The sequence below is a fragment of the Aulonocara stuartgranti genome, assembly GCF_965226115.1.
Source record: "Aulonocara stuartgranti genome assembly, chromosome: 3".
Lineage (NCBI taxonomy): Eukaryota > Metazoa > Chordata > Actinopteri > Cichliformes > Cichlidae > Aulonocara > Aulonocara stuartgranti.
Genome location: NC_138941.1, coordinates 52,837,038 through 52,852,361, shown reverse-complemented (window position 1 = coordinate 52,852,361; position 15,324 = coordinate 52,837,038). Strand labels below are relative to the sequence as shown.

General features: G+C 38.8%; 1 long non-coding RNA gene across 1 annotated transcript; it reads right to left on the bottom strand.

Moving 5' to 3' along the window:
• Positions 1-8,145: 8,145 nt before the first annotated feature.
• LOC309702776 lies at positions 8,146-12,335 on the bottom strand. Its single transcript, XR_014275728.1, has 3 exons — positions 12,280-12,335; positions 9,963-10,032; positions 8,146-8,750 (listed from the first exon to the last, which is right to left on the bottom strand). It is a non-coding gene; the product is annotated as an uncharacterized lncRNA (long non-coding RNA).
• Positions 12,336-15,324: the final 2,989 nt, after the last annotated feature.

Sequence of the window (15,324 nt, the reverse complement as noted above, 5' to 3'; positions counted from 1 at the left end):
TAGAAGATGTTCTAGGGTCTCATCTTCATCACAGCCTGTCATAGGACATTTCATGGTGGTAACAAAACAACTCCACTTCACCACCGCCCTCACAGGGAGGCGCCCGAGCGAGATGAGCCATACCACGTCTCTCATGCTTTCGGATAATAGTTGGTCTTGTATATTTTTAACTATTAAAGGATTTTCATCTTGATTTGCATACTTATATTGGATTACACTTTCATTTTTGGATTCATTAATTTTTTTATAAATATTTTTCGTGTTCTCTTGGAGAATATTTAAACCATAATGTTCCCATTGACTAGATAAGTCACCAAACATAAGTCTGTGGTATGGAACGCCCGCTCTGGCCCTGCCTCTTTTCTTTTGCCACAATTCCTCCTTCCCTCGAACCCACGGGGCACCCCGAGAAATTGCACTTTGAGTAATTTTTATAAAAGGAATTCGCAAAACAATCTCTAAGTCTGGGGCTCCCAAACCCCCGTGCTTCCTACTCTTGTACATAAATTTTCTCTTAGTCACTTCTCGATTGGATCCCCAGATAAATTTAATGCACATCTTAGTTATTTTCATTACAGTTGTTCTCGGGGGAGGAAAAATTGCGGCAAGGAACAGGAGTTTTGAAATTATGTGTGTTTTTACAATATTAATACGTGTTTTATAATTTGTATCTTTGTTCTCCCATTTCATAATTTCCATTTTTATTTCATTTTCTTTCTTATTCCAATTTAAAAAACTAGAGTCAGTATTATCAATCCATATACCCAAAATTTTAATCTCCCTACAAAGAGAGATCATCATTTTAGGTTGTCTGGTCTGAAGTCCAAGCCACACCCCTTCAGTTTTTTCTTGGTTAAGCTTAGCACCTGATGCCTGTTCGTAGTGGTGTAGTATCTCCATAACTGAAGACAGTTCGTTTTGATTTCTAATTATCACCGACACATCATCTGCATACGCCAAAGCTGCGATTTTATGGGATTTGTCAAGGACGTATCCCTTGATTCGTTTATCGTCATTGATCCTTTTCAATAAGGGGTTAATTGCAAGGACATATAACGCAGCACTCCAAGGACATCCTTGTTTAACCCCGCACTCAGCACTAAAAGGGGATGAAAGCTTTCCATTTACCTTAACTTGCACTAGGGACTTTTTATACATCAATTGAATAATGGAAATAAATTGGTCCGGGAAATTATAAGCTTTCATTACTTTCCATAAATAGCAGTGAGAAACAGAATCAAAAGCTCTCCTTTGATCTAATCCTAAAATGCAGAGTTCTGAGTTTTTTCCATTATAAATAATTTCTCTTAACATACTTAAGTTATCCCACATCAGTCGTCCCTTAATTGCGCATGTTTGTTCCTTTTCAATGATAATATCTAATACATCCTCTAGTCTAGACATAATTATTTTAGCAAAAATCTTATAATCTACATTCATTATTGTCAGTTGCCTATAATTGTTAATATCTTCTCTATCACCTTTCTTATATAATAAACACATAACTCCCTCATAAAACGATTTACCCATTGTTTCTCTTTCTATTCCTTCATTGAAATACTGAGTTAATAATTCAGACAGTTCTTTACTCACAAGTTTGTAAAATTCAGAGGGGAGTCCATCCAGACCAGGTGTTTTATCGGTACTAAGTTGGTTAATTACTGACTCCACTTCCTCTCTTTTAATTTTTCCAATCAAAGTTTCATAAATGACAGGATCTAATGGTTCAACCTCACTCAAAAAATTGTTAATAGCGTCGCTGTTTGTAACTATGGATGAAAACATCTCCGAACAATAATCTCTAATCACTTGTCTTTTCCCCTCTTCTTTAAAAACTGACTTTCCATGTTTATCTTTAATTGAGACAATAAAATCATTTCGACTTTTCTTTTGATTATTAAGAATCATATAATCGCTGTTTCCATGAAAGTCAGTACGTCGCAACATATTAAATAAAACTTCTCTATTGACTCGATCAATGTCCTCTTTAAGAGACATCATTTGATTTTCCTCCTCCTCTTCCCTCTCCTTCTTATTTCTTAAATATATATATCTGCTCACATCTTCATTATATTTTACATTCTTTGCATGATTTATTTCTCTCTCTTTCAATTTAAAAAGTTGACGCATACGTCGTTTAAGGAGCTCCCAAAGTTCTGAGAAAGAAGTAGTAAAAATCTTATGATGTAATATTTTCTTAATTTCAGATTTAACTTCGGACACAAGCAACTCGTCTGCTAATAAGGATGTATTCAATGTCCAGTAGTTCAAAAATTCATGGGGGCGACACGAAACTGTTGCCATAACCACCATATGATCAGAAAAGTCTGTTAAGAGAGTGTCATATTTCAGACCTTGAACATTATGTGATATGTAGAATCTATCAATCCTTGTTTTAGTAAACGAATCGAATCTAGTGTAATGGACGGTATGTGGATGCAAGTGCCTGTATAAATTACGAAGTGCCGCTTTCCTTATAAACTTTAACCAACAATTTGCCTTCTCGCAATTCTCTAAATTCAACCTTGGATATTCTATCAGTTGCTTCAGTAACGATGTTAAAATCTCCACACGCAGTGCTTTAAGTGGGCCGGTACGCGCCGGTACTCAGTACCGCCACTTCTAAATATAGCTCTTGAGAGTACCGCCACCTCTCCATGCGCCCAGAACGTGCTTTTAGCGTACCGGTACTCTCATTTGCACATCTGTTATAATCGTTTGGCTGCGCTGCCGCTTTTCAGAGCGCCCTTCACAAGCACGCTTCCTAATTCGTCCCACCGAGAGCAGAGACTACATTACCCATACACCAATGTGTTTTACAAGTGAAAAGCGCATGCGTCGCTTTTGCCGTTGTCATGTCAACAACTCAACGTGGTCCGGAGAGGTTGTGTAAAACGCGCAAACAGCTGCTCGGTTAAAATACAAAAACAATGAACACTTAATATGCTCTCCTGGCTTCAGACTCTGAGTAGTAAAAGAACAAGGTCAGAATCAGAGGACTCGCTGGCTGACACCCCACCAAGCCAGAATGATATCGCTGCAGGTCAGACGCAAGCTAATGAAAGCTGCACTAGTGCCGCAGCCGCGGACGACGGCACTTTTTGCGACGACGAGGACGAGAATGACACCATTTCTACCGATGACAACAGCCGCGTTAGCGAGCATGAGTGGCCAGAATGTTGGTCCCAAGCACAAGTCCGGTATTTCTCCACAAATTACAAGTGGCTGATCAGCAGAAATCAAAAGTTGGGTTGTAGTGTGTGTAGTCAAGTTTGTGCTCGCGTGGACATGCAGCAAGGGCAGAGAGTGTCGCAGGAGTGGAGTGGGTGCTTAATCTCGTCTTTTGGAAGGGACAAGGCTGCACAACAAAACTCACTACGAAAGAAAATAAAAGAGCACAGAGACTCAACTTATCACAAGAAAGCAGTTGAAATAAAAGAGAAGGCAACACAAAATACAATGCAAAAACACAATGAAGATATGAGAAAGGCTGACTACGCTTCAACTTGCAATGTGTTTAGAACAGCTTATAAGATTGGCAAGCATGGGCGTCCCTTTACAGACATGCCAATAGATGTCCAGTTGCAAGTCTTAAATGGTGTCAAGATGGGCAGAGTTCTGCACTCTAATAACTCATGTGCAAATATACTGGATCACATTGCAGCTGAAATGAAAAAGAAGGTAGTCAATGACATAGTGATGAATGAAAGAAAATTGTGTGTGCTCACTGATGAATCCACTACAATAAGTGGAAAGTCTGTGCTTGTCGTGTGCCTGCGGTCAGCTATTTCCACTGAAAATCCAGACACAATATTTTTTGAACTGATTGAGCTGCAGGGGACCACAGCAAAGGACATCACTGAAGCACTGTTAGGATGTCTTCATAATAATGGCTTTGACCCTCACTACCTACAGGAACATTTGTTGGCATTTGCTTGTGATGGAGCCTCAGTGATGCTTGGGAGGAAAGCAGGAGTTGCTGCGCAGCTTTGTTCCAAATTCCCTTACCTGTTTGTCTGGCATTGTTCCAATCACAGACTGGAACTGGCAGTTTGTGATGTTTTGAAGGAGGTAGGAGGAATCAACCACTTTAAAATATTCTTAGATCAGCTTTACTCCCTCTCGCATCACCAAAAAACCAAAGGGAGTTAACCGAGAGTGCTCACAATGTTGGACAACGTCTCCTTGTGATAGGCTGTGTTTTATCAGTGCGTTGGGTTGCTTCAAGTGAGAGAACAGTGAAAGCAGTATGGGAGAACTACCAAGCTCTGCAGGTACACTTTACAAGTGCTGCTGCTGATACCAGCAGGGACTCAAGAGAGAGAGCAAAATACAAATTAGTTTATAATTTATTTTGTGTACATTTTGTTAAAAAAAATTTTCAATACCTTTTTGCACATTTTATTTATGTTCAGTAGCTCTTTCTAGCTCAAGCAAATCCACAAACTAATAAAATGATTTATTATTTTGTATAAGGTTGTCTGTTGACTGTTGTATATAAAACCCATTCAATATAGTTGTTGTTACCTCAGGGGAGGCGGAAAAAGAATAGAGTACCGGCACCTCTTTTGGGCCACTTAAAGCACTGTCCACACGGAATTATATTAAAACCAATCTCTAATAAATACTTCAATTTTTTCAATAATTGTATCTTTTTCGTTCGTTCGGGTGCATTATAAACATTAATAATACGCAACCTTTGCCCGTAATAACAGCAATCAACAAGGAGGACTCGTCCCGGTATTATGTCTCTTCTTTTGATTATATTCACCGTATCTTTTTTAAAGAAAATACCCACTCCGTCGGAGCTGTCTTCCCCTATCGATATTATTGAATGGGCAGTGTTCCACATTTTATTTAATTCACATACATCTACGTGTGTTTTTAATCTCATCTCTTGAAGGCACAAAATATCATAATCAAGTCTTTTTAAGAAATCAACCTTCCTTTTCCTGCTCTTATCTGATTGGAGACCTCTGACATTAAATGTCATTATTTTGATGTTACTCATAGGTCCATTAAAGGAGAGACCATCTCAGAAGTATTACTCACGGAGGACTTGGTCTATTATCCTTCGGCTTATCTCTTCCAGCGCTAGAAGCAGAAACGCTCCTTTTTCTGCTTCCTCTCATATCCTCATTGACGAGCTCATTGAGGGCCGGGTGACTTCCACTAAAGAAGGTCTTACGTTTAACTCTCGTTTCCCCGGGTAGCGAAGCAAGAGCCAGAGATGCCGCCTCTGAGAGAGGAAAGGATCCATGGTCCTCGCTATCTCCGTCGTCATCACTCGCTGTCGATTTCTTCGTCGTCGCTATTGCTTTTATTCTCACCATCCGATGTCTCTATGATTAGGTTACCATCTAGCTCTTCATCACTCTCGTCACTTTTTTTACTTGACTGAGACAGTGGAGAAGGTGACTCGTTTTGAACAGGACTAGACTGGTTATCCTGATCATCCACTTGTGGATTATCCAATCCAAGCGAAACTGGGGGTGACAGTGGGGCAGCCGTAGGAGGAAGGGGAGGGGGACGAGAGGGAGGGGGCTCTCTCACCTGGTCATTCACAGGGGGATCAATAACTTGAGAAGGATCCACCAAGAGCCACCTCACTCACACCAAGAGCTCGGTCCTTTATTCTTATTGTTAGTATTGTTTTTAAAATTGAATCTTATGCTCACACTTCAATCTTCATGCTGTTTCTATTCCTGAAATTACAGTTGGCATCAACATGGAATTCACTGACTTCAGTTACGAAATTTATATTTAATAAAGTATTTTTCAAAGAAACCTGTTAGTCACTTAAACTCAAGTTCACTCATAAAATGTGTCCTTCATAATAACGTTACAGACTATGCTAGGCTTTGGCCCACATCAGTCTGAAACTGTATGTAACCATGAATAACGTGTTTTGGAAACTAACTGCACAACAGGCAGCACTATTAGTTCTCTGTCTCCCACAGTAGCATTTCCAATTTTGATTGAAACTGTCAGAGAAAACGGCAGCCTCGAGCAGGCCAGGATATTGGTTTACAGAGGCTGTTAAAAGTATGTGTCTAACGTTAAAATGTTGGTGACACAATAATTTCATCCTAATGGTACTGACATATTCATAGGGTTAATTTTTGAGACAAAATATCATGAGGTAGTCATGATTTTGCAAATATTCCACCTTGGAGTGCACTTTGCACAAATTGTTTTAATAATGGTGTAGTGGTGGAGTAATGGTGATACAAGAATCACAGGTGAAATTGGATGATGACTTGGTGGTTCATGACTGTATTTGAAGCACATGTGTGACTGCATGTATGTGGAATGGCTCACTGTTATTCATCAGGTGACAGAGGTGATGATGATTTGGTGCGATAGATTAACTAGTATTTATTATCATGACAATTGTTAGGCTGCTGATGTAAATTGTTTCATTAGTGTATATTTGACAAAGAATCTGAATTGACATGTCTCACTTTTTATATGGCACGAATCCATGTGTTATTTTATCAGGTAGCAATATGTCCTAGTGCAGTCAGAGCGGAAGAGCCAGGGCCAAAGGTGAGGCACATCAAGCACACAATAATTTTAATCTGAGGATAAAACGCATGTACTGAGGCTGAAAGAAGCTTCAGTGCTCTCACAAGACTAAAAAGATGGCTAAGGTCAACAATGACTCAAATGAGATTAATTTCCTTTCACTGCTCAGCTCTTGGCTCAGCTGTGCTCCAATCCCTCCATATTGTGGCCAATCACATGCGAGGATATAGGATAATATCATTGTGTGAAAAACAGAGAGGGTGAGAGACGCAACAGTCAAGTGGAGCGTGCGTCTGTCCTCTCAGTAAGTGAGTGAAACAGTAGACAGCAGTGAGGAGGGCTGTGTGAAAGCAAGAACACATAAATATGCCTGAAACCCGTAAACAAAGCAGCATCTGGCTGCAGTTTAAAGACTTTTTTGTCTCGGTGTCATCTCGACTTTGTCTTGGTCTTGGTTTAGGCGGTCTTGACTACAAGTCTACAGTCTATAAGGGGAAAAAGCGAGGAGCAGAAGACTCGTTCCAACTTTCATTCTGCCAGTTTCTTCTCTCATCACATAAATACCTGAGCAGTGACAGAGACCGTGGGTGCAGCGTGTTTCAGAAACACGCTGCACCCACGGTCTAACACTAACACTAACACTGTTTCTCATCATGGCACAAAATACTGAGAAGCATCCAAGCTTTTGTAGGCCTTCAGATCCTATCCAGGATAACTTGAGGCCTTGTTGATAACATAATGATATAAATCATGTGGTGTGAAGTTGGGGAGAGTGCCAAAGTTGCAGGTCATAGAACCAGTAAACACACTGGAGACAATAAGTAAACATCCATATTCAGCCCTCTGTTACACAATTTTTCCAAAACGAGCAATTTACACTGTACACTTGTTTGTTTTCTCATAATTACCATCGTTTATTTCTTTCATTGGATTGGAAAACAAAACTGTGATTTTGGGGTTTGTTTAATTTAATGTTTGGTGTGATAATCACTGTAATATGTTTACATCCTTTGTAAAGATTTTGTGTATTTCAAGGGTAAAGCTTTCATCCGCATCAATCTTATGTGTCAGGAGAGAGACCTGACTGTTACCCCAACTTTGATTACATGAACTGTCACACACTCACCTTGATTGCTGACCAATCAGAAGAAAACTTCCTGATGGCGTGAACCCCAGTCCTCAGAGCTTGTTTCCCAGCTCTGTGGAGTGATCGATCTTCATGATGAGTCTTAAGCTCCCCATGGTGTTATTTTAACTTTGAAATATTTAATTTATGATTTCACTTTATTTGACTTATTTTTACTTACTTTGTTTATATTTCCAATGTTTACATTTTTTAGCTTTCATAATTCAACCGATCATCTAAAACAGAACTATTTCCCACCTCGGATTAATAAAGTGTTCAAGATTCAAGAAGTTTATTGTCATGTACACCGCAAAACACAAATGGTTACACAGAGCAATGAAATTCTTACTTTGCAGGTTCCCTTCACATGACCAAAAGAAAGTAATAATAAGCAAAAGCAGTGTTTTGTAGATCTTGTAGCTTACATGCGGGTGGAAACTGAATTGAAAGTGCAAGTAGTTATAACACTGTCAACAGTCATTGTCAACACTGTATCTATCCACATATGTATATAACTTCCCCCATATGTGGCTTCATTACCTGATATATAATTTATTTTCTGGCAATAAAACAGACGTAACAGTAAGAGATGTTTTTCCTTTGTAAAACAAAAATAATGACAGCAGACAAACAGAGCTGCTGCTGTCAGTCCCAGGACCATGTGGACTTTAACTCATGATGTTTATTGCCATGTACAAGATAATACAGTTCTTAACACCTGTCATTCACTTCTTGTTTATTTAAATAAAGATAAAAATAGCAATTATAATCATCTTACCAGTGACATTGAGTTGACATCTTCCAACACTGAAGCCATAATCAGTGTTCACCTCACACAGGTAAAGACCCGAGTCATCAGTCCTGAGCCTGGATTTATCACTGATGAAGAGTTCACAGCGGATGTTGAGAGTTTTGGAGATCTGTCTGGTTTGGTGGTGAACGTCCACTCCAGTGTGATGTTGTGGTTCTCCTCTGCCTGCCTGGAACAAATCTGTTGTTGAGCTTTATTTGGAGTTCATAAAGTGAAGCTGTAAACTAACCAGAGACACATGAGGTGAGGATGATGAGCAGCAGGATCCTGCAGATCATCTTCTCCCTGTGAGAGGAGACAGAGGCGAAGAGTCATCAACACATGAGGTCAAAGGTCAGTCAGTACAGCCAGAAGAAGGAAAATGTCAGTCAGATAATAACACTGACTGATCAAAACTACAAGACCTACAACCACTGCAGTAGAAACAACCAGAGGAAAAACCTGCACTTTAATTTGTTCTGAAAATATTTCACATTTTAAAGTCTTCAGAGCTTCAGAAATGATTTTTATCCACAAGGTGGCGCCATGTTTCAACTCATAAAGAAAATGAAACTATAAAAGTCTTTTTCTCTGGCTTTCAGTCCTTCACTGACTGATGATTAAGTACAGAAAAGTTTATCACTTTCACTGATATTAGTCTATATTATCTGAAAATGTTTCAATTTGACCTAAGCAGTGTAACAGCAATACAGAGGGCACCTGATAATTAGAAGCATGACTGTGGCTACAGATAAAATGAGTACTTTCATAATAATCACTTTCAGACATGTATGTAGACTATTTATCCTTTAAAAAACTGCACACAGTTAGGTATTTTTGTTTAAATCATTTTTCTCCAAGCGCTTCTTAAACTGTCTGAATGTGTCAGTGTGACTCTTTTCTGCACAAAGGTATAGTACGTTACCAAAGCTGACAGCAACCACACTTAGTACCTGTCAGTAGGTGTCACTCACTGCACTACAGCCTGAGAGTGAAGATTCTGAATTGAAAACTCCAGAAACATGAGCCACAGCCACAGCTTAAGTTTATATATTTTATATATGTATAAGTTTATATATTTAAAGTAAAAGAAAAGATATGAAAAAAATTAATTTTTTTTGTCATCAACAATTTTTATTTCATTTTAAACTTTGATAGCAGAACTGAAAAATAAATACATAAATAAGTAATTCAAAAACAAACAAACAAACAAACAAACAAACAACAACAAAAAAAACAAAGACAAAGGGAGGTTTCCTATTCTTTCTTCGCACACCAATCCCCACACCACCACTCTGTCCTTACTCCTCTGTTCTTCAAGTTACAGAAAGCCAGCTTCTAAAGGGGGACCAATGAAAGGGAAAAAAACCCAAAAAAATACTTGGACACTGCTAGCACGGGGAGCACACAGAAACGCAAAGCAGGAGAGGAAGCATAGCTGAATATGTTTCCAAACCAACTTCATTCTAAGCCAAAGACTAGAAAATATGGTGAAGCATATCTTCCCTTTGGCTTTACCTGCACAAATGCCAAGGTAGGTCTCCCCTGCGTAATTGCTTTTCCCTTCGTCCGGAGCACGCGCTGGGCTCTTCAAATCACGGACAAACAGTAAGATAAGATAACCTTTATTAGTCCCACACGTGGGAAATTTGTTTTGTCACAGCAGGAAGTGGACAGTGCAAAAGTTATGACGCAAAAATTAGAATACAATAAGAATAAATACAGTACACAGCTGTACAGAATAGAATAAAATAATATACTATATACAGTAGAATAAAATAAAATAAATATATACAATAAGATAAAAATAGAATACGAATGCTATATACAACTGAGTAAAAATACAACGATGCCAGAAAAGATTATTGCACTTAGTGTTATTGCACATGTGTGGATGTGTGTGTTTGTTCAGTTAAAGTATCCCACATTCTTGATTTTTAGTTCACAAACACTTGTTGTAATGACTAACTACTCCTGACATTTTGGAGATGTTAGCTCTTTATACAGTAAAGTTACAGTGGGATAAAAATAACATCAGGCTGATCCTGCCACAATTTGTTCCCTGGTTCAAATCACGGACTAACAGTATCCCACAGCTGTTTATGTTTTTGAATCCATTTTGCACAGAGAGGCATTTTTTGAAAAATGTATTGATAGCAATGTTGAATATTATTACACAGGGGAAAAACAACTACATGTAAAATAATCACACTGTGATGCCTCTGCCTTTCTAAATGGAGGGACAGTAACTGCGTGTGTATATGTAAGCATGTAAAAACTGCAGATAGTCAGATTAACAGTAACAGTATTTTGTCTCTATCTGCCATTCTGCAATTCATCTCATGTAAACAATAACGTGGCGCACAGCGTGACGTGAAAAAAGGCACATCCCTTTGATGTTGCATGATAAACTCTGTATTCATCGTCCATGCATAAACGGTTGGAGGATGTGTTTGTGCGTGTGTGTGCGTGGGGGGGGGTTCTTAATGAATTTTGAAGCCTCCTCAGGTGAAGAAAATCTGTGCCTTGCTCCATTATGTTTTATTTCTAGAGTGGCAGGGTAGAGCAGGGAGTATTCCACTCCTCTTTCCCTCAACTCCAACTTGATTTGTTTAAAGGACACACGCCGGTCCATGGTTAGTCGGGAGTAATCCGAAAAAAAACATTATCTTCGCCCCACGCCATAGAATCTGGCCTTTCTCTCTGGCCACCCGAAGAATGCATTCTTAAGCACATAATTACTTCAGTAACTTGAGAGAGCTGATCTAGATACAATATTGATGTCGAGCTTGTAGTTTTGGGGTCCCATGTTGGCTGAGAGAGTCCTGTGCCTCTACCTAGTCCACAAATAGAAAAAAAAATCTCTGGTGTTTGTTCACTGAGTCCTGAAAAATCTGTGGAGGGTCTCGTAGGCTGACAGATGTTGAGGTTTCCTTTTACTATGAAAAATAAACTGAGACCTGCTTTACAGTTAGGGTTTCCAGAGAGGATCTGCACACTCTGATACAGACATGCTCTGTTGAATAAGGGGTGACACCTTGCAGTGTGGTCAGAGTCAAAGACCAGCCATCTGTGATAAATGTCTGCTAACAGAATAGTTCTGGTGACTAACTTTGCTTCTGCAGATTTGTTGTTTGTTTGTATTGTTTGCTGCCCTGATTGGGGAGTCTCTTCTAACTGAGCTGGTCACACACTAAACCAACACATCACATAATGATGGTGACTGTGAAGTTCACCATGCAAGAAACGACAGAGTTTATATGTTCATACACAAATTTGTAGTAACCAAATCAGTTTACAATTAAATGTTTTAATTTTTTCTAACAGAAAATAAATGCAATAAGTTAAAAAGCCATAAATATTTCTTTATTCCACTAATCTGATCAGACACGTTGGTGAAGAATTACAGAATTTCCCCATGTTGTTCTTTACGTGTGAAAACACTGCACTGAAACTGATGGGAAATACAAAAGGTTTCTTCGACCTGATAGTAAAGTGTCAGACGCAACAGTGTCTATGAATTCTAACACTGAAATGACATCAGGAGCTCACAAAGCTTTTAAATTAGAGTAACACTTAAGGTCAGTGGATTAGATTGAGGAGAGGAAATAATTCCACTGATCTCTGTTAGTTTCTGATCTTTCTTCTTTTTAAACTTTTTGAAAGTAGATGGTGCAAACAAACTGTATCAGGCCTACCTCATAAGAATAAGAACATGTTACCTAATTATAGCCTTACTAGATCTCGTATTGTCCTTTTAAAGCCACACTTACAAACACAAAGTAAAAGAAGGTGAAGGAATTTATAAAAACAGAATTACAGATAAACTACTTACTGTTTTGGGCTCTTTGTCCTTCCCCTGGATGATAGGTTTGTGCTAGTGAAGCATGCATCTCTCTGGGGACTTTGTGTTTGAGTAAAAATTTGCCTGTTGTTCTTATGAACCCTGTGTCACATGTGTTTAGCTGGTTTCAGCTTCATGTTTGTTTTCTTTTTTGTCCCTGTCAAGTTTGTGCATCTTAGTCTCTGTCTCAGTGTTTGTTTCCTGTTTTATTTCTGTCTTATTTTGGCCCTTTGTGCATTTAAACCCTTAGTTGGGAATAAATGTGGATTTTCTGCTTCAGAAGATAAAGGTCAGTTTTGCGATTTATGAAGTTTGCCCTTTAATCTGGATTTTGGCTCAGCTTCCAGCTACACTGTGACATAACTATGGCAATGATGAGATACAGATCTCCAGTGAAGGTGTCACCATGATGAGCAAAGCAAGGCTTCATGAAAGATTTGAAGTGTTTGTGATTCAAAACAATCTGAAACCATCTCCACAGTGGCACCTGCTGGACAATTTGGCTATTGTCATCTCTTGATCATATTCTCTGAAATGGTGACACAGACAAGTTCTGCACATCCGCATCCGCAGAGAGAGAGCTTAAGCTACACGCTCTCCTACAAACAACGGCTCTTTTCAGAGCCACCTCACTCACTTGCACCAAGAGCTCGCTCCTTTACTGTTTTTATTAGTATTGTTTTTATAATATAAGTCTTATGCTTACACTTAAATCTTCATGCTGTTTCTATACCAGAAGTTACAGTTGGGATCAACGTGGAATTCACTGACTTTATTTTCAGAATTGCCTCATTCACTATGGTCAATGTGATTGGCTGTGCCTTTCAGGGAGCTGTTTACGTCTTGATGCATTCTCAGTCACCCAGGAAAGTAAATCTCCAGAAAGTTGATTCTGTTCATAGATGCAAAACAAACATGTAAACATATCCTGACATATTCATAGGGTTAATTTTTGAGACAAAATATCATGAGGTAGTCATGATTTTGCAAATATTCCACCTTGGAGTGCACTTTGCACAAATTGTTTTAATAATGGTGTAGTGGTGGAGTAATGGTGATACAAGAATCACAGGTGAAGTTGGATGATGACTTGGTGGTTCATGACTGTATTTGAAGCACATGTGTGACTGCATGTATGTGGAATGGCTCACTGTTATTCATCAGGTGACAGAGGCAGCTCTGCCATGTTGTAGCTCGGACAGAGGTGAAGAGGCGAGGTCACAGGTGACTGACTGATGATTTGGTGCTATAGATTAACTAGTATTTATTATCATGACAATTGTTAGGCTGCTGATGTAAATTGTTTCATTAGTGTATATTTGACAGAGAATCTGAATTGACATGTCTCACTTTTTATATGGCACGAATCCATGTGTTATTTTATCAGGTAGCAATATGTCCTAGTGCAGTCAGAGGGGAAGAGCCAGGCCCAAAGGTGAGGCACATCAAGCACACAATAATTTTAATCTGAGGATAAAACGCATGTACTGAGGCTGAAAGAAGCTTCAGTGCTCTCACAAGACTAAAAAGATGGCTAAGGTCAACAATGACTCAAATGAGATTAAACAATCCTGATGTATGCCATGTCCACCAGGAGAGACTGGACAGTATAGATGTAAAACAAATATGCCAGCAGTTTATCTCAGTTAATGAGAGGAGCAGGCATGTGTTTGGCTCCTTCACATAGTGGACATTGAGTTGTTGTGTGGGACACCAGTAGTCCATGTCTTTTGCTGTAACAGTAGTTCATGTTGAGAATAAAACATCCCAGCTCACTGATTTGATCGGGGCAATATTGTGCCTAAAATGTTGCATCATTTTGCTGAGAGATCTTTTACTTTGTGGTAATCGTAGTTGGACAAAAACCACCAGGTCAATAAGTGTTCCCTTAGTGCTAATGTATAAGAGATGTTGGTGCACTATAACTGAAGTAATGTTATTAAGTCCTTAAAGTTATATTCTTTTATTGTCATGACTGTATTTCAAGCTTCTTTTTTTTTTTTTTTGGTATGATACCTGATTTATATGGAATATGACTGAAGCAAACAAAAGTCTAAAATACTTACTCAGTCATTTGTTTAATGGTAATTTAACATTAAGTAATTCACATATAAAACTATGAATTGTAATTTTAAATTGTTTAAACGCATGTAGAATAGCAAATGTAGGCAAGTATATTTCTCCTTTTTTTTTTTTTATCAAGAAACAAAGACAAAAGCAGGGCAGGGTTCGGTGGTTGAATCATCCGTCCCCACCACTGCCAAAACACGCCCTTGTCAGGATCATCCCCCACCACCTGCAGCTGGCCGTCCACAACGACGAAGAGCTGAACAAGCTGCTTGGCTGAGTGACGATCGCTCAGGGTGGTGTGCTGCACAACATCCAGGCCAAGAAGACTGAGAAAGCTGAATAAAATCCAGCCACTTTCCTCAACCGACTAACGGCTCTTGTAAGAGCCACTCACCTCTGAGAGTACACTTGGTTAAAGTAATGAAACTAAATCTTTAATCCATAGGTGTCAAACTCATGTTCACACTAGAACTGAAGTGGGACAGCCCTGTTAGTCTATCAGTATGTGCAACACATTTAGTTGTTTTAGTACATGAATAAAAATCTGACTGACTTAAATTGTGAAGTTATTACCCAGACTTTTCTTTTTAAAAACTTGCTTTGAAACCAGAGATCTGTGTCGTAAGTGCATACGATAAGATTAGATGACCTTTATTAGTCCCACAGGTGGGAAATTTATTTTGTTACAGCAAAAGTGCAAAGTTATGTAGCGGAAATTAGAAAACATTGGTATGCAATAGAATAAAATAGAATACAAATGCTATATACAACTGAGTAAGAAAATAGAAAAGTACAACTTTGTCAGAAAAAAAGAATTGCACATATAGCAGTCTTATTGCACTTGTGTGGATGTGTGTGTTTGATCAGCTGCAAGTCTTTGTTGTAGAGTCTGACAGCAGTGGGGAGGAAAGACCTGAGTAATCTCTCTGTCCCACATCGTGGGTGCTGCAGCCTGCCACTAAAGGA